Source organism: Artemia franciscana, chromosome 19 (genome assembly GCF_032884065.1).
Source record: "Artemia franciscana chromosome 19, ASM3288406v1, whole genome shotgun sequence".
NCBI lineage: Eukaryota > Metazoa > Arthropoda > Branchiopoda > Anostraca > Artemiidae > Artemia > Artemia franciscana.
This window is the reverse complement of record NC_088881.1, coordinates 29468766-29494144: the sequence shown is the minus strand read 5'-3', so window position 1 is coordinate 29494144 and position 25379 is coordinate 29468766. Positions and strand designations below refer to the sequence as shown.

Below are 25379 nucleotides of genomic sequence, written 5' to 3'. Positions count from 1 at the left end.
TAGATAGATTTATATATGTGTTCAAACTACGTAAAAATTGCGAATATACAACATTCTTGGCTTTCCCATTGTCTGTCCATATACAAAGCCGTATGTACTAATAATGACGTCATATGCAAACGCTCTTTTTACAAACAAACAAACATGCATACACACAACTCGTTTTTATATAGATAGATAGATAGATAGATAGAATACAAATTAACTGCGTAAAACTTGCGAATATACAACATTCTTCGCTGTCCAATTGTCGCTGCATATAAATAGATTGTCAGTTTACCGACCCTCGAACATGCAACGTACAATTGTCCATGGAAAAACAATCAGTATTAAGATCTATACAACATTTTTCTAATAATTGACCTTGAGCTTTGTTAGTGGTGATTACAAATGCTAATCGAATTGGGAATTGCAATCTTTTAAATTGAAAAGGCAGATCCGTTGGAATCATGGGAATGCGAGGATAAGAACAGCCTCACCCTCAAAAGGCCTGTCAAGATTGTGGCCTCTATTAGGTTTTCGATTGTTTTTTTTACGCCAAGTCGCGTGCCATTGCAAAGCTTTGGTGGGTTGATATTTTTTATTTATTTATTTTTTTTTTGAGAGAGAGAGAAAGATGGGTTTATTAATATAAATAACAAAACAAAACAAGCAAATGGCCGAAGCAAAGCTTGTTTGGGCTTACAACCCCAATACACATACATATAAAACAATACGAAAAAGAAGAAAAAATAAAAGAAAAGAAAAGGAAAAGAAAAAAGAAAGAAAGAAGAAGAAAAAAAAAATCATTAACCTGCATTTCAATCGAAACGGATTTACACTTCAAAAGAGACAAAACAAAAAGAAACTAAAACCACTTTACCAGTATCGCCAAAATCAAAACCAACATCTTAGCTCCACTTGAGGTCCACTCAACTATCAAAACCATAAATATTAAGGCAAAATAGCTTTAATTCCCGCCGAAATTCAAGAAAGCTATCCAAGTTTCTCAAAGTCGTAGGTAAACAATTCTATGCATGGGGTCCTAGATGCCGAATAGAGAATTGAGGTCTACGAGTAATAGTAAGCGGACGACGAATTAATCGGACTGTCTCGTAGAATGTGTATGAATATCACTTCCTAATTCAAACATACTTTTGAAACATATTGGTAAACAATTTTGGAAATATTTATATATAAAAAGGCTTCGATAAAAAATAATAAGTCCTGCTAAAGACAAGATTTTGCATTCTATATACCTCTTTTGTACCGAGTCTTTAAAACCTACACCAAATAACACTCGAAGCGCTTTATTCTGCAAAACTCGAACACGATCGAGATGAGAAGGAAATGTACTACCCAAACATTGCAACAATATAGCAGATAAGGATGAATTAAGGAATAATACATTGTTCTTAAATATCTCTTGGGAAAATATACTGCAACTTTCTTAAAATGCCACATTCCTAGCGAGTTTAAGACTAATATAATCTATATGTTCTCTAAAGCTGAGACATTCATCAATTAAAACTCCTAGATATTTTGTACAATTCATTCTTAGAATACCCATATCAGCAATATTAAGTCTGTCTATCCAAGGGTAATAATTTGAGCTCCTACCATACAATAAAAAGCAAGATTTACTATAATTCAAATTTAACTTATTAAGCTTCATCCAATTTTGTACAAACTCCAGACAAGAACTAATACGACTCAACAGCTGAATTCCTGTTCGTGCAGCCACAGTTATATGAGTGTCATCCGCAAAGCTGGGAACAATTACATTTTCCCCGTCACATCCAATGTCAAGATCATACGAAATCATATTAAAAGCTCTACATAAATCATTTATAAAAATTAAAAATAACAGGGGACCAAGAACATATCCTTGAGGTACTCCAAATTTAACACTACTGACTGAAGAAACATTATCTCCTAGTTGTACATATTGAGTTCTTTCTTTTAAAAACGAGGACAGTAATTCAAGAAATGGTCCTCTAAAACCGTAATTTTCTAATTTGGCAATGAGTATAAAATGGTCAACGCAGTCAAAAGCTTCTACAATATCAAGAAAAACAGAAGCGACTTTCATACCATTATCCAACGCATCATTCACAAAAGTTGTCAAAAATAGGAGCTGATGGAGAGCAAGTTGTTAAAATGATGCCAAACAATGCACGAATTTGACTTGGGGTTGACATTTCGCACGCGTCATTGATGCAGTTATCCCAGTGTTGGTCATTCTCCAATAAATTCAGAGCTTGGCATGCACTACGGTAAGTGTCATGTATAGTACCGTTTACAGTTCTCAAATACTCAAAGGATGTCGGACCGGGTACATTCACCAAAAGCAGGCGAAGAAAGAAGCATTCATGTTGATTGGGGTGAACGGTGTAGTCTTCCTATCGTGGTATCTTTGAAGATGGTAGGTTGGCCGTCGACTGACTTACCCAGTTTTCGACGTTCAAATACTTTAGTTTTAGTATTCCACGTGTAATACGAAGGCACTTCAGTATACAGCAATTTTTTTGCAAAAGAATCATTTTTGCAAAGCAAAAAAAGCTGTTAATGTTGTATCCGGTGGATTCAGGGCTCTTTGTTGCACGTTGGTTTCCGTGAAATCAACACGTTGACCATTCTGTAAATGTACCGCTAAGTGAACAACAGCTGGACTACGTTCATGTATCGGAAATGAAAGAATTCGCCAAACAGCTTCATTACTGCTAATCTATCTTCCAGCCTGATATTGTACGATTTCGTCGAAATCTTTGATTTCGGGCTGCAAGCCAAAAACTGCCATGTCACTGCCTTTGTTGACGTATTTACATATGTATTTGATTGCCTTTACGGAGTTACAGTATTCAACATTTATGTGTGCATTAAATGTTTTTGATAATAATGGGGAATATGGAACAACTCACTGGTTATCTACTTCGATGGTGGTACCGTTACGCTTCTTTATTATTGCTGTTTTACCGCCATCTTCAGTAGATCTTCTTCTATATTGGGGGTAACCATCATTACCAGTAATTGCGTTTGATACTAAAAGTCGAGGATATTGCTTTGTGCACCTTCCTTTGGCCATGCATGGTGAATTTTCGTTCAGTGCACCGCAAGGTCCATGTATCATATTTTTTACAATAATATCATGTAACCCCTTATCGACATTTTTATCAGGTGTTTCAGCGGAAATCACATCATCAATTTCGTTCGAAGCAATTTTTTTATGTAGCCAGATTAGTATATGTGCGTGTGGCAAACCTCGTTTTTGCCATTCCAGTGAGTACATCCAGCATCGCACTGACCCAAACACTTCAAGTTTTACTATGTAGTTTATCAGTGATTTCAACTTTTGCCGGAAAACACAGGCCGTAATGTCATGCCTATGAACCGCCGATTGTCCTTGAAGTAAAAGCTGCAGTATCTCGTCCCAAGATTGATTACATGTAAATGTAATAAATAAATCTGGACGACCATAGAGACGAACCTACGCAATAGCATCTTGAGCATATTCATGCATTTGACGGGGACTGCCAGCATATGACGAAGGTAAAATTGTTAATCTTCCAACGTTTGTGGTATTACCGTCATTTATAACTGCATCTCGCAAATGAATGTATTGTTCAGAGCGGAGCTTGGTCTGATTCAGGCGGATATATAGCAAACGTTCTGATTCAGTTTTAGCATACATATCAACGACAAATTGGTGAAACAATTCACGGCATTTTAAAATATAATTTTCTTCATCCTGCCGAATCATTAGTCTATAGGAATAATAATGCATTGCACTGCATTTCTTATTCATTTCTTTGTTAGTGGCTGGATTCATCAATTTAATATTAAAGTGATAGCCGTCAGCTCCATCCCAAAAAATGATAGGCTATTGTAGGGCATCGTAGCATCGATGAGTTTCAGCAATTTTTAACAACTGAGCGTTTCGCTTATGAAATATAATATCTCGAGGTAAAAACTGATCACCGACCATAACGATTGCCACTTCGTCGAAAGTTGGAGCATTGTATCTACGCACATGTTGGCCAGGAGGCGTTTTGTCAGCGGAAATAACAATTTTATGCGTATCAGTAGGCATCAAATCGATGGCTGTTTTGAACAGACGCACTAAATTATTATTTTCGTGGAAAAGATGTTGCAATTGGGAAACAATTGTCCTTTCAACGTTGGGAGAAATTTCGCAACGTGCATTCAATTCAGAATTTCTATCACTGATGAAGTACAATTGTAAAAATTTATGATTCTCGCCTGAGAATGGTAGAAGGGACCCTGCTCTATGATAAATTTGCCCTTTTACTTTGAAAGTAGACATAAATTGATCTGGATTTTCGATTTGGGCTCCAAACGACATCATTAGGCAAATTTTAGACATTGTCCCGATTTGAACACATCTACTCAAGCTATAATCATCGACTGGGCTGTACCTGAATGCCAGGCGATAACTTTCAGGTTGCTCTGATTCCTCGGCACGCTTTCTTTTCTTACTTTCTCTATCAGCAGCAAGCCTGATTTCTTGCTGTTCTTGTGATTCCTCGGCACGCTTTCTTTTCTTACTTTCTCTATCAGCAGCAAGCCTGATTTCTTGCTGTTCTTGTGATTCCTCGGCACGCTTTCTTTTCTTACTTTCTCTATCAGCAGCAAGCCTGATTTCTTGCTGTTCTTGTGATTCCTCGGCACGCCTTCTTTTTTCACTTTCTCTTTTAGCAGCAAGTCTGCTTTCGCGTTGCTCTGGTAGTTCCTCGGCACGCTTTCTGTTCTTTCTTTCTCTATCAGCCTCAAGCCTGTTTCCTCGCTGTTCTTTTGATTCCTCGGCACGCTTTCTGTTCTTTCTTTCTCTATCAGCCTCAAGTCTGTTTCCTTGCTGTTCTTTTGATTCCTCGGCACGCTTTCTTTTCTGACTTTCTCTATCAGCAGCAAGTTTTTTGGCATAGACTCTTTGAGCATCTTCATCGGCTTTTGCCATTGTAAGTTCATCAGTCATTTTAAACTTAAACATTAATAGATTTCTACGTGAACACATATGCTTAAATATCTTTAATGACGTCACCGTCATAGCAAAAATGACAACAACTAACTTCATGATTAAATATCTTTAATGACGTCAACGTCATAGCAAAAATGACGACAACTAACTTCATGACGTCAGTCGACACAGAAACATGACGTCACCTGACAGACAGACACACAGACAGACAACTTATTTTTATATATATAGATATATAGATAGACATATATTTGACCACTGTCATCACTATGCCATCTAATATTCTAATCTTAATTTGCAGACTTATCTTCCCATTCTTCCAAACTTTTTTTTTACTGTGAAAAAACACCCTGAGCCTTGGCTATCCTACTTTTTACATCTTCACTGCTCCCATTGTCTAAACTAATAATACTGCCAAGGTAAGTGCAACTATCCACCTGATCAATCTTTTCGTTACCCAACATCACCTTTTCATCTTCACTTATTCCTAGCCTTAGTAACTTAGTAAGTACCTATTCCATTTCCAAACCTATTCTAGCACCCTGAACTCGCAAAACCTCTAATATTCATACATTTTGCTCGCACTTTCATCTAAGATGCTTAAATGATCAGCATAATTTAAGTCCAGGAATCCTCCCCATTTGTTTCTGTGGCCTCCCGTTGCCTTTCCTGTGCTTCTTGCCCATCAAAATAATCCATTTAAAGGGGGATAGAACAAAAAACTGCTTAGCTCCTAATTTAATGTGAAACCAGCTGCTAGCCTCATTTCCTACCTTAACCACAGCAATATTATTCTCCTACAGAGCACTAATCACTATAATGTATTTGTCTGGAATACCATATAAGAAAGACCTTTGCTAAAGATCTTCTGTCAACAGGATCGAACGCTTGCTCATGATCTATAAAACTGAGGACCAAAGGGGTTTGAAAACTAAGGCACTTCTCAATTATTAGCATAAGAGTGAAATTTTGGTCAATTACATGTCAATCATTAACCCAAGGGTGAAAATTTGGTCAATTACCTTTTCAAAAACCACATCAGAAATCAGAGTCATAATCCTCAGTAACTTATTTCTAAACTCACAGCAACCATATTTAAACAAGAGCAAAGAGCTCATATGGCACTTGTAAGGAGGCCAGAAGAGCCAAAAGCTCATATGGTATGAGCTTTAGCAAAAGTCTAAGAATCAATAGATTGATTTAACGGGAAAAATCAGAGGATTAATGCCGGTCACGACTTAACATACGAGCTAAGTCACGAGGACCTTCTAACTATTAAAATTCATTTAGATCCGATGACCCACTCGTCAGTTCAAAATATCTCCATTTTTTCTAATTTTTTCCTCTCCCTTCAGCCCCCAGATGGTCGAATCGGGGAACACGACTTTATCAAGTCAATTTGTGCATCTCCCTCAGATGCACACGAATTTCCATCGTCCCTAGCACGTCCAGAAGCACCAAACTCGCCAAAGCATCGAACCCGCCCCCTAACGCCCCAAGAGAGAGCGGATCCAGTCCAGTTACGTTAATCACGTATCTACGACATTTGCTTATCCTACCTACCAAGTTTCATCCCAATCTCTCAACTCTGAGCGTTTTCCAAGATTTCCAGTTTCCCCTCCAACTCCCCCCAATGTCAACAGATCAGGTCAGTATCATGTCCTCATGTCTCAGAGCTCTGAGACAGGAGTTCTTTCAAAATATCAAATTTCATTTAGATTCGGTCACCCATTCTTAAGTTAAAAATACTTCAATTTTTCTAATTTTTCCAAATCAACACCCCCAAGCTCCTCTAAAGAGAACAGATCCGTTCCAATTATGTCAATCACGTATCTTGTACTTATTATAACTAGTACTTATTCTCCATCAAGTTTCATCCCAAAATCTCCACCCTACGCGTTTTCCGAGATTTCGGTTTCCCCCCTCCAGCCCCCTATGTCCCTGTATTCAATTCAAATTGAAAATGGAATATTTGAGACATAAGATCCTTCTATATATATAGTTTCATTAAGATTCGATCACCCATTCCGTAAGATAAAGATACATCAATTTTCACATTTTCCAAGAATACCAGTTTCCCCTCCATGTCACCAGATCTGATCGGGATTTAGTATGAGAGCTCTAAAGCACAAGATCCTTCTAAATATCAAATTTAAAAAAGATCTGATAACCCGTTCGTAAATTACAAATACCCAATTTTTTTCAATTTTTCGAATTAATCCCCCCCACTCCACCAAAGAGAGCGGATACGTCCAGTTACGTCAGTCACGTATCTTGGACTTATTCTTCCCACCAAGTTTCATCTTGATCTCTCCGCTTTAAGCGTTTTCCAAGATTTCCGGCTCCCCAACTCACCCCCCCCCCCAATGACACTGGATCCGGCCAGGACTTATATTAAAAGATCCGAGGTGCGATGTCCTTCTAAATATGAAATTAAATTAAGATCCGATCACTCCTTCGTAAGTTAATAATATCTCATTTTTTCTAATTTTTCAGAATTATCCTCCCCCAAACTCCCCCAAAAAAGAGTGGATACGTTCTGGTTATATCAATCACGTATCTGGACCTTGTGCTTATTTTTACCACCAACTTTCATCCCGATCCCTCTACTCTCGGCGTTTTCCAAGATTTTAGGTTCCATCCCCCCAACTCCCCCAATGTCACCGATCCAGTCGGGATTTAAAATAAGAGCTCTGAGACACGATATCCTTCCAAAAATCAGATTTCATTAAGATCCTATTACCCCCTTCGCAAGTAAAAAAAATATCCCATTTTTCTGATTTAACCGTCCCCCGACCCCCCCCCCCCAAATGGTCGAACCCGCCAATCTCTCTTTACTCGTTTCTTATCACTAATTGTCGTCACGTTCCTATCTTTAACTGGAACAAGTCCGTATTGACTACTCCCTCTAAATTTATTAACATTCCAGTATAATATTTTGCTACTATGCCTTCTAGCTGCATCTTCTAGATCTTGGGCAATTTTATCCATGACCTCCACTTCACACCTCCTGAGTTCATATTTTAATGCTTTTCTCCAATTTTTTTTACATTTCTTTTATTTTCATATGATCTATCGCTCAGATAATTCTCGTATAAGTCCCTTCTCTACTATATTAAACAAAGTTTTTTTCACTATTATTTCTAAGACACCACTAGCAACTTCCCACTGTCATGTCTAAAATTATTCCAACCATTTTCCACATTGTAAAATTTTAAACTTTAAGTTTATTATTCAACTGTCCCTTGAAAGTTTCTCTCCAATTCTCAACCTGGAGCCTACCAACATCATAAATTCCCGGGAGGTAGTTATCGTTCCGAATGTTCAGCTTTGATTAACCCTAGACACTACTAGATGATGATCTTTAAATTCAACATCAATAACAGCACTCCTATAAACCCTGTGTATCTTGTATTGATCCTGCCAGTCTTCGGTTTACTATAAAATAATCAATAAGTTTTGCTGTCTTACCATCATATGAATAGTGGTAAAGCCATTTTATGACTAAACACCGTAATGGCTATAACTAGATTATTATACCTACGAAATTGCAAAAAGTCTGTAGCTATTCCTGTTTTCTTTTTCTACACCCAAAATTACCTAGGCTACAATACCATCAATCCCTATTTCTACCAAAACTGGGCGTTAAAATCTCCAAGTAGAAAACACCATATTTCTACCTGGGATCCTGTCTATTTGCTCCTACAACTGTTAGTAAAATTCATCTGAGTCACTAGTATCTCCGTCAGTCAGTACAACACATGCATTTACATCTATAATTGATACCCTAACTTTTTATTAATAAAATAAACAATTAGTATTCTATTGTTAATACCTTTCCAGCCTAAATAAGACTTAGCAGCTTCCTTATTTATCATGAGCCCTACTCCCTATGTACCTCATCTTTCCTGCCAAAGTAAACACATTCTATATCACCTAATTTCATGCTTCCTACCCCTGTGATATGAGTTTCTGAAACTCTTAATAAGTCCAGTTCGAATCGTGTGAATTCGTCAGTCAAAAATGTCATTACGATAGTCATATTTAATGTCGTAGTATTCCTAGTTCAAATTTTCATGTTCTCTAAATCATTGAAATTATTTTGGCCCAGGAAAAGCAATGATACCGGATACCAGAGCAGAATAGAGTTCAACATATCTTCTCAAGTCTACACCGAAGCGCTTAAGCCGACTTAGAACTGGACAGCAAGAAGTGTCTCGGACCTCCAGTGAATGGAGATTTCGTGCAATCCTGGGCCTACCTTGGAGACAATATGGTTTTCAGCATTTGACGATGCTGTTCTATCAACAGGAGTCGAAATCCTGCACAAGCAGTCCCCAAGCTTATTACCTATGACACATTTTATATTCATGCCTATAAACATTATGTTACTACGGGGAGGCAATCATAGTAGATAAATTAGCTACAAAGAGGTTTTTCAGTCCAAAAATGCCGGTTTAAACAGACCAAGCCCAGAAGAAATATCCATTAATCAGAATTCCGTGCAAATGCGGTGTCGTTTACAAGGCTATAATTTCATCGAGGGGGGCCACTCCTCAAGTTGGAGTAGAGCTGACCGCAAGGTACCCAATCTTGCAGGTACCCCGACAAGGTCGAGGCAGCCCTTTGCATAGGGCTGTTGTCTATAGATCAGGATCTTACACCCTGCCACAGTTGTACTTTTTTAGAGGATCCTCCCACAATGATGTTCTGCGTCACCATGTAGTTTAATCCATTACTGGCAGAAGATTTGTAACTAATGGGAGATTTGGATACGTCGGTGGGCCCTGTTGGGTGTACACTTGAATGGCCTTCTTCCTCCTATTCTGTATTTATCGCCCCAGGCGAGGGTGCCCCATTTTCAATTACGGTCGTAATAACATACTATGATCTGACTGAGATGAACATCATTATCCGGTCTTCTCATTTACTACCAGAACGGACAATCCATCAGCTATTGATCCTAAACTCTTTCTTTTTGCACTCAAATTTTTTCATTTCCACTATGGTTCAGCTTAGACCTGAATTCAATAAAAAAAAAAATTGTACAATTAATTATCAATTGTGTTTTATAATTGTATATTTGATAAACAAGCAATTGTGAAACCATGTTCTTAAGTTAGCGTAATAGTAATACTTTTTAGGTTTATCCTTAATCACAAAATAATCAATTAATTAATTCATATCCATTAACAAACAGTATTCATAATTGTTATAATTTTTTTATAAATAAAAAATTCTGAATCTTACATCTTTCTACATATGTATTGTTTTTCTTTTCTTTTCTATTCTCTCAGTAAGTAATTGACTATATAAATTTTAATGGAAATGTTTATTAATTTGTGTGACCAACAATCGTCTGACCACATTGTTATGACAAATGTATAGCGTTGTAGTAAAGCTGAGAATATCAAAAAGAATAAGGTATAGCCAATCAACGAATTAAAAAAAAGGGGGGGGGGTAAATCATAGGTGAAAGAAAGGAATTAAAAGGATGAGTCCTAAAAATTCTGACGGCTCAGAGGCCCTAGCCGAAGCCTCCTTCTCCAAGCTTGCGTACCTAAAGAATTAATATTTTCAGTATTGAGTTGATGTCCATCACTATCCTTATTATAGCGTACGATCTCCCTTAGCTCACTGTCACTGTTAATGAAATATCATGTCTTTTTAGAATTTTTGAGCAACTGCCAAAATTTACCAGCCAAAATACAGTTGTGAATTTAGTTCATAAATGACAAACAAGAGCTAAGAGCTCATATGGCACTTGAGACGAGGTCGGAAGAGCCAAGAGCCAAGAGCTAAAATGGTATGAGCTCTAGCAAAATTATAAGAATCAATAGATTAATTTAAAAGGAAAATCAAAGGCTTAATGCCGGTCGGGATTTAAAATAAGAGCTTTGAGACCCGAGGTCCTTCTAAACATAAAAATTAATTAAGACCCGATCACCCACTTGTAAGTTAAAAATATATCATTTTTTCTAATTTTTCCTCTCCCTTCAGACCCCCAGATGGTCGAGTCATGGAAAACGACTTTAAAAAGTCAATTTTACGCAGGTCCTGATACGCCCTACCAATTTTAATCGTCCTAGCACGGCCAGAAGCACCAAACTCGCAAAAGAAATGACCCCCCTAAACTCCCTCGGAGAGTGGATCCGGTCCGTTACGTCAATCACGTATCTACGACATTTGCTTATTCAGTCCACCAAGTTTCATCCTTATCTCTTCACTCAAAGCGTTTTCCAGGATTTCCAGCTCCCAACCCCCCAGCCTCCCCTCCCATCAATGACTCTGGATCCGGCCGGAATTTAAAATAAGAAATCTGAGTTACTAGGTCTTCTAAATATGAAATTTCATTAAGAACCGATTTTTAACCTTCGTAGTTAAAAATACCTCATTTTTTTTTCTAAATTTTCAGAATTAACCCTCCCCTTAAACTCCCCCAAATAGAGCGGGATCTGTTCCGATTAGGTCAATCACGTATCTGAGACTTCTGCTTATTTTTCCCACCAAGTTTCATCCTCCACTTTAAGCGTTTTCCAAGATTTTAGGTTCCCCCTCCCCAACTCCCCCAAATGTCACCAGATCCAGTCAGGATTTAAAATAAGAGCTCTGAGACACCATATTCATCTAAATATAAAATTTCATTAAGGTCCGATAACCCGTTCGTAAGTTAAAATACTTAATTTTTTCTGTTTATTCGATTTAACTGTCTCCTAGCTCCCCCCCCCCCTCAGATAGTCGAATCGGGGAAAGGAGAATTTCTAATTTAATCTGGTCTGGTTCCTGATACGCCTGCCAAATTTCATCGTCCTAGCTTACCTAGAAGTACCTAAACTAGCAAAACCGGGATCGACAGACCGACAAAATTTGTGATCCGTATTTGTCACTTGGTAAATTGCCAAGTGCCATAAAAACCGGGACAGACAGAATTTGCGATCGCTATATGCCAATTGGTATTTACCAAGTGCCATAAAAATGGACTGTCACATATTAGAAAGGCCCCATGGACTCCCCCTACTCCTTCTCCTTGAAAGCTAACCACAACCGTGTACTCGTTGGGGCCAAAGGGCGCTAATCCATGAGAATCTAGGAAGGGGGCAAGTATTTTTAACTTTAAAAATTAAGAAACCAAAAAAAGAGATTTTTCAAACCCTGGGGATATATTTTTCTTCAGTAATTTCTCCCCCCCCTCTAAAATCAAAATCTAGGAAGCCTATTACACAATTCATTGAAATTTACAGAAATTTCAGCAGTTCGAAAAACTTGTCTTGTTATGCAAGTTGGTATTTCATTGGTTGTGTCTACTGTTTTCTTTCCATTTTTCTTTACCTTTTTTGTACCGTTAAAAATGGGTAATTAAAATTCATTCATTAATAGAATATAGAAAGGACTATGATTTAAAAGCCTTTTCGTCCTAACTGGGAACTTGAAGTAAAAGTAAAATTGGAAATAAAGTAAAAGTTCTATTCAACTTGAAGCAAAACTAGAAATAAAATATCTATAACAATCAATGCTGTATTAGAGTAAGAGTTAGGGGGTTGGATTTTTCACCCTCTCCGCCCAAAACAAGAGCTAAGAGCTCATATGCCACTTGTGACGAGGCGAGAAGAGCTAAGAACCAAGAGATCATATGGTATGAGCTCTAACAAAATTCTATGAATCAATAGATTGATTTAAAAAGGAAAATAAGAGGCTTAATGCCGGTCAGGATTTAAAATAAGAGCTCTGAGTCACGATGTCCTTCTAAATATCAAAATTCATTAAGATCCCGATCACCACTCGTAAGTTAAAATACCTAATTTTTCTAATTTTTCCTCTCCCTTTAGCCCCCCAGATGGTCGAATCTGGGAAAACGACTTTATCAAGTCAAATTGTGCAGCTCCTTGACAGGCCTATCAATTTTCATCTTCCTAGCACGTCCAGAAGTACCAAACTTGCCAAATCACTGAACCCTCCCCCCAACTCCCCCAAAGAGAGCGAATCCAGTACAATTCTGTCAATCTCGTATCAAGGACATTTGTTTATTCTATCCACCAAGCTTCATCCGATTCCTACACTCCAAGTGTTTTTCCAGGATTTCCCCCTCCAACTCCCCACAATGTCAAACGATCTGGTCGGGATTTGAAATAAGAGCTCTGAGACATGAATTTTTTCTAAAAATCAAACTTCATTAAGATCCAATCATATATTCGTAAGATAAAAATACCCCAATTTTCACGTTTTCCAAGAATTCCATTTTCCTCCTCCAACTCCCCCCAACGTCACAGGATCTGGTCGGAATTTGAAGTATGAACTCTAAAGCACAAGATCCTTCTAAATATCAAATTTCATTAAGATCTGGTCACTCTTTCGTAAGTTACAAATACCTCAATTTTCAAAATTACCCCCCCTTCCGATTCCACCAAAGAGAGCAGATCCGGTCCGGTTATGTCAGTCACGTATCTTCGACAGGTTTTTATTCTTCCCATCCAGTTTCATCCTGATCTCACTGCTTTAAGTATTTTTTAAGATTTCCACCCCCCCCCCCAACTGTCCCTCCAATTACGCTGGATCTGGTTGAGATTTAAAATAAGAGATCTGAATTATGAGGTCCTTCTAAATATGAAGTTTCATGAAGATCCGATCACTCCTTCGTAATCTAAAAATACGTCATTTTTTCTTATTTTTCAGAGTTAACCCCCCTCCCCCAATAGATCAGAGCCGTTCCAATTATGTAAATCACGTATGTAAGACTTCTGCTTATTTTTCCCACCAACTTTCATCCCGATCCCTCCAATCTCAGCGTTTTCGATGATTTAAGGTTCCCCCACCCCAAACTTCCCCCAACGTCACCAGATCCAGTCACGATTTAAAATAAGAGCTTTGAGACACGATATCCTTCTAAATATCAAATTTCATTGAGATCCGATAACCCGTTCGTAAGTTAAAAATACCTCATTTTTCTAATTTTTCAGAATTAACCCCTCCCCCAACTGCCCCAAAGAGAGCGGATCCGTTCCAGTTATGTCAATCATGTATCTAGGACTTGTGATTATTTTTTCCACCAAGTTTCATCCCGATCCCTCCACTCTAAGTGTTTTTCAAGTTTTAGGTTTCCCCCTCCAGACTCCCCCCTCCAATGTCACCAGATCTGGTCGGGTTTAAAATAAGAGCTGTGAGCCACGATATCCTTCTAAATATCAAATTTCATTGAGATCCGATCACATGTTCGTAAGTTAAAAATACCTCATTTTTTTCTAATTTTTCAGAAATAACCCCCCCCCCCCCAACTATCCCAAAGAGAGCGGATTTGTTCCGTTTATGTCAATCATGTATCTAGAACTTGTGTTTATTTTTCCCACCAAGTTTCATCCCGATCCCTCCACTCCAAGTGTTTTCCAAGTTTTAGGTTTCCCCCTCCCAACCCCCCCCCCCCAATGTCACCAGATCCGGTTGGGATTTAAAATCAGAGCTCTAAGACACGATATCCTTCTAAACATCACATTTCATTGAGATCCGATCACCTGTTCGTAAGTTAAAAATACCTCATTTTTTCTAATTTTTCAGGATTACCCCCCAACTACCCAAAGAGAGCGGATCAGTTTCGTTTATGTCAATCATGTATCTAGCACTTGTGTTTATTTTTCCCACCAAGTTTCATCCTGATCCCTCCACTCTTAAGTGTTTTCCAAGATTTTAGGTTTCCCCCCTCCATCTCCCCCCCCCCCCCAAAGTCATCAGATCGGGTCGGGATTTAAAATAAGAGCTCTGAGACACAATATCATTTCAAACATCAAATTTCATTAAGATCCCATCAACCATTCATAAGTTAAAAATGCTTCATTTTTCTATTTTTTCCTAATTAACCGGCCCCCAGCTCCCCCCCCCAGATGGTCGAATAGGGAAAACAACTATTTCTAATTTAAGCTGGTCTCGTCCCTGATACGCCTGCCAAATTTCATCGTCCTAGCTTACCTGGAAGTGCCTAAAGTAGCAAAACCGGGACGAACAGACAGACAGAATTGGCGATTGCTATATGTCACTTGGTTAATGCCAAGTGCCATAAAAAAAATGTTTATCCAACTCAAATGTTTGTAAAACATAATAAAAATGCGTAAATCAGATTCTCATGTGTTTTTTATAAACTCCCTCCCCCCAAACCCTAAGAAAATTCTGGATAAGGCCCTTTAACAATCTCTATGTAGACTAAATTAGAAATATACACGTCAACTTTTGACGAATATGGATCCTATATCTTCAGCCCAGTGGGGAATGCACAAATATCAAGAAAACTAGTCCCTTACCTTGGCCACACATGAAGCGCTCAGGCCATACGCATACAAAGGGTAAAAGAAAATAAATTCGTGCAATTTTCAATTGTGCAACAAAATGTCTCATCTTAATCGAAAAGGGTAAAAATAATTTGTCCTTAATTTAGTCTTGATTTAGTCTCGAAAGTGATGACACCTTTTCTGGATTTATCAACTTGAAACTCGGTAGGATCTTAAATTAATACAGTGACCTGTGTTTATTGTTTGACTATTCTTTCAAAACATTTTTACACGGATGAAAAAGGTTGCAATCTACTGACGTAATTTCTGGACTTTCTTATAATTTCTAGACAGAATGTAAATTTTTTTTTATAATTTCTGGACAGAATATATAAAATTTATTTATATTCTGTAAAAATAGATTTGTGCCGGTTTCAATGTAAGTGTGGCGAGCCGGTTTTTTTTTTAATAGCCCTAATTGATAAACAGAAGAGGGGCACTTCCCTGTCGCAAGTGCCGATGTACCGGCCGGGAGAGTCTCCCTTAAACTGCGGGGATCAGGTAGAACGGGGGCTGACGCTTCCCCTATCTATTGGGGTTCGTCCCAGGATACTGCCAGAGCGACTAGTACAGAATGCTGTGTTGAATGTTGCCATAAGGGCGAAATCAAAAGGAAGTGCCAACATCGATATCATTAAAACTGGTTGCGATTTTTTCGCAGAAAATATGGTAAACGAAGCAAAAAAATTTATTTAGCCTATGGCAACGTATACTACTCGGCAAACCAAGAGGCAGAAAGTTGCTGACACTTTTGCAGACATTTTGAAAGTTCTTGACTATTGTGATAAGAATTCAGTGACCCTACCAAAGTTCGTTATATATGAACCAGATGAGGTCCCTACAATTGTTGTTGAGGCAAGCCCTACGCTATCCCGAAAAGGTAAGGTATGTAAAGGATATGGCATTAGACTTTACAGTCCCTACCGGCGGTGCTGATCTCCGTTTCTTGGCACTTCTGCCGGGAAGTGCAATGGGGGGATGAGGGCCAACCATCCTGTGCTTTCGCACAACATTCCTGTTTACCATCCCCAGATTTCTCCAGGTACCCATTTAGAGCTGGGTCGACTATGGCTAAGCTTACATAGTCACTCCACTGACCCCCCTCCCAAACTAAACAATTGGATACACTGGGATTCGAACCCGTGTCCTCTCAGACAAGGATCCTGAATCCAGCGCACGAATCCACTCGCCCAGGACGGCTTTATCTCGAAAGGTAAACGATTAATGCCTAGAATTCAAGAACTTTTTGCCTACAGCTAAAGCGCGAGGCCTATGCTGTCACTCGACGAGTAGAACCCCATGCCTTGCCAATCCAGTAGCTGTCAATCCTCAGCCAGCTTATGCCGCTGTTCTCAAAATGCCAAAATTTCTTGATAACCTCGATGATCGTAAGCAGTTTTTGGACAGCAGTTGTACCGACTCAGCGGAAATAAGTGAGCTAAGAGAGCTCATCTGCTGATAAAATCAATGAAAAAATTAAAGCTTGCAAGCCAGAAGTTGCTGTTATAATCATAGAGAAACTGTTTGTTGCCGTGTTGAAGCAGGTTCCACCTAACATGACTCATACTGATGTACTATCCCTTGTTCATAGTGCATCAAGGACAATAGAAATCGGTAAATTTGAGCGTTCCAAAGTGCCCAAGCTGTATTCTGGGGCCAGCGGCCGACTGTGTACTGACGCCTATTTGTGGTCGTTGCGGTGCTTCTGACCACACCTCCACGAAGGACAATAAGTGAACAAAAGATGTGTTCTGCATTTTGTTTCACCTAAAACCCGCCAACTCAAGGTGCAATGAAGGAATAAACCAAGGATCCTCCATCTCTTAAGCGATATTCTCATGGAATTTAAATGAAAATTTGCTAAATCGGTCCGTGTTTTCAAAGGACTTTTTATCTATATGTGACATAATGTGTACTCAGGAGCACTTTGCAACTACTTTGAGCCTGAGCTTTTTGGAACTATCAACCAATCATAGTGTTCTCGGTCGCTGCACGCCGCTCTCAGTCTTGTGGTGGTCTAGCAACCTTTGTGAAGTCATGTTAGTCTTCGTCCATTTTTGATTCACCAAGTAACTTTTTGTCAATCAGAGTCCAGAATTGTCTTGTGCTAAACATTTATCTACCCACGAAATACCGTGACGACCGATCTGAAAGATCTTTTGCCATTCGTGCCGCTCGTTTATCTAAATACTTAAGAAAAATAAAAGAGCCCGATTTACGATGTATTGCCACTGGTGACTTCAATTGTGATCTAACCGACGTACTAAATTCTTCTGGTGATTATGATCGCCTAAGTATTATTTTTGGCATGTTGAATAATGATGACGTAGTTGCACCGAAGAATGAGTTACTTACGTCATTAGTTCGGGTAGCGCATCTAACTTAGACCATATTTGTCATACGTCATCCGTAAATATCGCGGAAGCTCTTGTTAGTGATTTCAACCTTGCGTCATATCACTTTCCTTCGTCTTTTATTGCTCTGGTCGGTGAATGTGGCCCTTCTTATAACCAACTTCCGAAAAAGCAATCTGTATATTATGCTAATGATTGGGATGGGGCGTCTCTAGATTTTTCCAGTATGTATGCAACGATATCCTCGTGAAAATTTGTATACCGTTCGATTTGTTGATGCAGAGTTCATGAAAGAATATGTTCGTCTCTTGAGTTAGGCTGAACACTTATTGCAGTAAACTTAATCATGCCCTAGCTCCCGCGGAAAAATTGGCAGCACCAATTAGGCGAATAAAGTTGGAACTGAAGAGCCCGGCTGGAAAAACTAATTATAATTTGCAAAATGCTTTCTTTTCTACTAAGTTTTGGCTTTAAGTTTCGATTGAAGCAAATAAACCGCGCAATGGGTGGCTGTGAAAACTGTATAATTATGCTAAAAGCCGGTTTGCAAAGCAGCTTTCTATGCATTGGAGTTCAATTATTTCGTTTGTTTGGAAGAAGTTCGGTATCGGCCAAATAAGTTGTGGTTTGTCTTGTAAAATCTTGTAAAGTCTTGTAAAAGCTATGCCAAGTCCATTACCGTTTCGTATACCACTTTCCTCAAGAGTTGAGCATTATAAAAAAGAATCTTCTGCTTTAGATCCACGTCTGCAAAATAGTTACAAAGTAAAACTCAAAGATTTTTTTTTGAGCAGGCTTCTAGTCCGGTACTGATTATAACAGAGCCTGATTATTTCTGCAATTGGTAAACTGAAGGAAACAAAGGTCTAAAGGATTTAATGGGATATCTGCACAGCATTTGTCATTGTCTGGTGAACTGTTCATGGAACACTTAGTACTCCTTTACCAAATGATATTTAATCTGAGCTTTGTTTCTGATTGTTTTTCAATTGGATGCTTGACTACTATCCTAAGAAGAATAAACCCCCATCTGAATATTCGTCTTTGCGCCCAATAATAGTTGCAACTTTATTTTGTAAAATTTTGAGAAATTGACAATTGATGAATTGAGAATTAAATGTATAGTTAAGGTTTTCAGGCCACCAGTTTGGTTTTCAGTCTCACCTTGGTTGTGGTCATGCCCTTTCTGCTTTGGTATCTGCTAAAGTTGATGCAAAAAAAAACGGTGAAAGTATTGCTTTTGCTGCCCATGATGTAAGAAGCGTATTTGATTCGCTTCTCCACGAGGAGATTATATTTAACTTGGGTTTGGCAGGTGTTGATCCCTGCATCCTAACCCCGTTGGCTGACATGTATGAAAATCCGAAAGTGGAACTTAGGCTCCCTTTACTACCTAAAGAGTGCACAAGTTGCTTATGTGATTCTTTTGATTCTCCGTGGGGATGTCTCCAACTCCCAGTAAAGAAAGGGGTGAGACAAGGTGCTATCTCGTCACCGACAGTATTTAACAACAGTATTGTAAGGTCCCAATAGTCAAATATGACTTATTTTGTGCGTGGTATTGATTTGTCTTTGATTGGTTATGCAGATGATGAGCTGAATCTGAGCCGGTCTCAGCATGGGCTAGAAGCTAATTTCATTAAGTTGCAACAAGATTATGACCATGTTGGACTCCAGTTTAATGCTGAAAAGTCTGAACTGCTGCTTTTTTACTCGAAATCAGATACAAGTCGCAGCGTCACACTTGGTGATTCCATTACTGAGCTTGTGGATGATATTGTATATGTGAGCTTCCCTATTGGACGGTCAATACAAGAGACACGGCGGTTACTGCTCTCTCATTTTCAGAAGCAGTCTTCTTTAACGTATAGCTGTATAGTGGCAAATAAGTGGAAGTTTGATCGTTGTCAATTGGCCCAGGTGTATAATGCAATGATTTTACCTTTTTTCTGTACCATAACCCATTTTGGCGCATTTTTACAGCTACAGATAAAATGAAATTACGCTCAGTGTACAACAAGTATGCCAAGTTTTTGCTATGTTTACCACCGTGGACAATCATTAGGTATAATAAGCGGCAGTACAGTGTTACCAGTCCTGAAGAGGGGAGTCTGTCGCAAATTGATCGATATAATTCATCAGTCAATACCCACCCGTTGGCTAATGTTTTAGAGCAGTAGTTGGCATTTATTTTGTTTGCGTCAGATGAATTACTGTCTTGTGCTCTTTTTTCATTTGGTTTGTTCTTCATCTGTTTTTCCACTGATGGGTACTAAATACACCCATTCATTAATGTATTATCTATATATATCTATATATATAAAAATAAGTTGTCTGTGGATCTGTGGATCGTGGATCAGGTGACGTCACCTGAAAAAACTGGATCAGGTGACGTCAAAACTGAAAAAACTAAAAAAAGGCAAAAACTACAATAAAAACTAAAAACTAATAAAAAAAATAAAAAAGCTAAAAAACTAAAAAAACTAAAAAAAGGCAAAAACTACAAAAAAAACTAAAAACTAATAAAAAAGCTAAAAAACTAAAAAAAATAAAAAAAGGCAAAAACTACAAAAAAAACTAAAAACTAATAAAAAAAATAAAAAAGCTAAAAAACTAAAAAAACTAAAAAAACTAAAAAAAGGTAAAAAACTAAAAAACTAACTACAAAAAAAACTAAAAACTAATAAAAAAAATAAAAAAGCTAAAAAACTAAAAAAACTAAAAAAAGGCAAAAACTACAAAAAAAACTAAAAACTAATAAAAAAGCTAAAAAACTAAAAAAACTAAAAAAAGGCAAAAACTACAAAAAAACTAAAAACTAATAAAAAAAATAAAAAAGCTAAAAAACTAAAAAAAACTAAAAAAACTAAAAAAAGGTAAAAAACTAAAAAAACTAAAAACTAAAAAAAAACTAAAAAAAAGGAAAAAACTGAAAAATAAGCTAAAATAAAGGTAAAAACCAATAAAAAACTAAAAAAAAAACTGAAAAAACTAAAAAAAGGCAAAAACTACAAAAAAAAAACTAAAAACTAATAAAAAAAGTAAAAAAGCTAAAAAACTAAAAAAACTAAAAAAACTAAAAAAAGGTAAAAAAACTAAAAAAAATAAAAAATAAAAAAAAACTAAAAAAAAGGAAAAAACTGAAAAATAAGCTAAAATAAAGGTAAAAACCAATAAAAAACTAAAAAGAAAAAAAGGAAAAAACTAAAAAAAATTTTCATCTAAAAAACTAAAAAAAACTAAAAAAGGTAAAAACTAAAAGAACTAAAAAAGAAAAAAATAAATGACGACACTCAAAGAGAAAGCGAACAGGACAAAAGGAATGTTCGATTAGCAATCAACAAAGCACCGGGACACAGGGAGTATAAATGACGACCAGGACATAAGTAAAAAAAAAAACTAACAAAACTAAAAAGAAGGTAAAAACTACAAAAAAACTAAAAAGAAAAAAAAAACTAAAACTAATAAAAAAAACTAAAAAATCTAAAAATCTAAATAAACTAAAAAAGAAAAAAAAGGAAAAAAATAAAGGAGAAAAACAAAACTAAAAAACGAATGTATATACAGACCGGGACACCGGGATACAAATGACGACCGGGACACAGGGAATATAAATGACGACCGGGACACAGGGACACAACTACAACGGGGACACCGGGGGAAACAGGGGGATATAAATGACGACCGGGACACCGGGACAGGGAATGGTCGATTAGCAATCACCATCAACAAAGCTCAAGGGCAATCATTAGAATCATGAGGTATAGATCTGAATACAGATTGTTTTCCCATGGACCATTATGCGTTGCATGTTCAAGAGTCGGTAAACCTGACAATCTATTTATATGCACAGACGATGGGACAGCAAAGAATGTTGTATATTCGCAAGTTTTACGTAGTTAAAACCATATATATATATATATACTAGCTGTTGGGGTGGCGCTTCGCGCCACCCCAACACCTAGTTGGTGGGGGCGCTTCGCGCCACCCCCCAAGCCCCCCCGCGCGCGTAAGTCGTTACGCGCCATATTAGTTACGCGCCATTGTAGTTGTGTCCCTATGTCCCACCTGTGAATATAGATAGATATATATATAGCGTCATTTATATTCCTTGTGTCCCGGTGTCCCGGTCGTCATTTATATCCCCCTGTGCCCCCCGGCGTCCCCATTGTAGTTGTGTCCCTGTGTCCCGGTCGTCATTTATATTCCCTGTGTCCCGGTCGTCATTTGTATCCCGGTGTCCCGGTCTGTATATACATTCGTTTTTTAGTTTTGTTTTTCTCCTTTATTTTTTTCTTTTTTTCTTTTTTTTCTTTTTTAGTTTATTTAGATTTTTAGATTTTTTAGTTTTTTTATTAGTTTTTAGTTTTTTTTGTAGTTTTTACCATTTTTTTAGTTTTTTTAGTTTTTTTTTTTTACTTATGTCCTGGTCGTCATTTATACTCCCTGTGTCCCGGTCGTCATTTGTGTCTCGGTGCTTTGTTGATTGCTAATTTATATTATATTTATATTTATATTTTTTATATTTATTAATATTTTTTTAGTTTTCTTTTTCTCTTATTTTTCAGTTTTTTCCTTTTTTTTAGTTTTTTCTTTTTTAGTTTTTAGTTTTTTTTTTGTTTTTTACCTTTTTTTAGTTTTTTTAGTTTTTTTAGTTTTTTAGCTTTTTTATTAGTTTTTAGTTTTTTTTTAGTTTTTGCCTTTTTTTAGTTTTTTCAGTTTTTTTTTTAGTTTTTAGTTTTTTACCTTTTTTTAGTTTTTTAGCTTTTTTAGTTTTTTTTCTTTTTAGTTTTTTTTGTAGTTTTTACCTTTTTTAGTTTTTTTTCTTCTTTTGTTTGCCTTTTTTTAGTTTTTCAGTTTTTAGTTTTTTACCTTTTTTTAGTTTTTTTTAGTTTTTTAGCTTTTTTAGTTTTTTTTTCTTTTTAGTTTTTTTGTAGTTTTTACCTTTTTTAGTTTTTTTTCTTCTTTTGTATTAGTGTGAAATAATTCAGACGTCATATGCGGACAAACACGACGTCACTCGACAGACAGACAGACAGACATAACCCACAAACAACTTATTTTTATATATATTTATTCATATTTTTTTAGTTTTCTTTTTTTCTTTTATTTTCAGTTTTTTCCTTTTTTTTAGTTTTTTCTTTTTTAGTTTTTAGTTTTTTTTTAGTTTTTTACCTTTTTTTTAGTTTTTTTTAGTTTTTTTAGTTTTTTAGCTTTTTTAGTTTTTTTATTAGTTTTTATTTTTTTGTAGTTTTTGCCTTTTTTTATTTTTTTCAGTTTTTTTTAGTTATTAGATTTTTACCTTTTTTTAGTTTTTTTTTTAGTTTTTTAGCTTTTTTAATTTTTTTTTTCTTTCTAGTTTTTTTTTGTAGTTTTTACCTTTTTTAGTTTTTTTCTTCTTTTGTATTAGTGTGAAATAATTCAGACGTCATATGCGGACAAACATGACGTCACCTGATCCACACACAGATCCACACACAGACAACTTATTTTTATATATATAGATATATATATATATATATATATATATATATATATATATATATATATATATATATATATATATATATATATATATATATATATATATATATATATATATAATCTATCTATGTATCTATATTCACAGGTGGGACATAGGGACACAACTACAATGGCGCGTAACTATTATGGCGCGTAACGACTTACGCGCGCGGGGGGGGCTTGGGGGGGCGCGAAGCGCCCCCACCAACTAGGTGTTGGGGTGGCGCGAAGCGCCACCCCAACAGCTAGTATATATATATAAATAAGTTGTCTCTGTGTGTGTGTGTGTCGAGTGACGTCATGTTGGTGAGTCGACTGACGTCATGTTTGTCGACTGACGTCATTATAAGGATTGAGCTGTATGCGTCATGAAGTTGTTTGTTGACTGACGTCATGTTTGTCAACTGATGAAATTACATACCGTGACACCGGGACGCATATGACGACCGGGACACAGGGAATATAAATGACGATCGGGAACCTCAAAGAGAAATTACAGGACACAAATCTGGACATCTGGACACAAATCACGACCGGAACACAGGGAATATAAATGCCGACCGGGACACAGGGACACAACTACAGCGGGGACGCCGGGGGCACAGGCGGGATATACAAAATGACGACGGGGACACAGGGATTGTTCGAATAGAAATTACAGACCGGGACACCGGGACACAAATGACGACCGGGACACAGGGAATACAAATGACGACCGGGACACTCAAAGAGAAATTACGAACTGGGACACCGGAACACAAATGACGACCGGGACACAGGGAATACAAATGACGACCGGGACACAGGAACACATCAATAGAATAATGAGATATAGATCTTCGCGCCCTCCAAGCCCCCCCGCGCGCGTAAGTCGTTACGCGCCATATTAGTTACGCGCCATTGTAGTTGTGTCCCTGTGTCCCACCTGTGAATATAGATAGATTTATATATGTGTTTCAAACTACGTAAAAATTGCGAATATACAACATTTTTGGCTTTCCCATTGTCTGTGCATATACAAAGCCGTATGTACTAATAATGACGTCATATGCAAACGCTCTTTTTACAAACAAACAAACATGCATACACACAACTCGTTTTTATATAGATAGATAGATAGATAGATACAATACAAATTAACTGCGTAAAACTTGCGAATATACAACATTCTTCGCTGTCCAATTGTCGCTGCATATAAATAGATTGTCAGGTTTACCGACCCTCGAACAAGCAACGTACAATTGTCCATGGGAAAAACAATCAGTATTAAGATCTATACCACATTTTTCTAATGATTGACCTTGAGCTTTGTTAATGGTGATTGCAAATGCTAATCGAATTGGGAATTGCAATCTTTTAAATTGAAAAGGCAGATCCGTTGGAATCATGGGAATGCGAGGAATAAGAACAGCCTCACCCTCAAAAGGCCCTGTCAAGATTGTGGCCTCTATTAGGTTTTCCATTGTTTTCTTTACGGCAAGTCGCGTGCCATCGCAAAGCTTTGGTGGGTTAATATTTCTTAAAAGTATTATTGGTACGCCTATTTTTAGTTGTAGCACGTGTATTGGAAACCCTGAAAGATCCACGGAATTTAAAAATTCAGATGGATAAATAACCGCTTCATTTGGTTCCAAAACTGTGTCGACTGACTTGTAAAGGACTGCCTGGTCTCGAATCTTGGTCAAAACAATATTGTTGATTTCGTGGACGTCTATATTTTTGGGTGCGAGAATCGCTCTTCCACTTAGCCATTTATTATTTTTATAATTTGTCAGAATATTCGGAAATACTTTTTCAATCAATTCATTTTTGGACGTCACTAAATTACAGAAATCAGCAGGTAGTTGTATACGTCCTGAAATTGAGTCTACTGGGAGCTTTCCGTTTCCAATTGCAAGCAATTGATCTGAAAATGTTTGACCAGAGTCATCGTTTTGCAATCGGACACGCATATTTGTAGTTAATTTTAATGTTTTTACGTGTGCCCATAAATTAGAATTTTTCAGGCAAGCATTCATTTCGTCTGCAGGAGTTGATCTAGGTATAATAGGTAATGTTTGCCTGAAATCTCCCGAAAGCAATATTAATGTGCTTCCAAAGGGTTTCGACTTCCCTCGCAAATCTTTCAAGCATTGATCCAGAGCCTCGAGCGATTTTTTGTGTGCCATTGTGCACTCATCCCAAATAATAAGTTTGCATTGCTGCAATACTTTACCC

The 25379-nt window shown here is 37.2% G+C and overlaps 1 protein-coding gene across 1 annotated transcript in view; it reads left to right on the top strand.

Moving 5' to 3' along the window:
- Positions 1 to 25379, top strand: part of LOC136039533 (WD repeat domain phosphoinositide-interacting protein 3-like) — a 475762-nt gene that overhangs the window by 365298 nt on the left and 85085 nt on the right. The window lies entirely within an intron of this gene.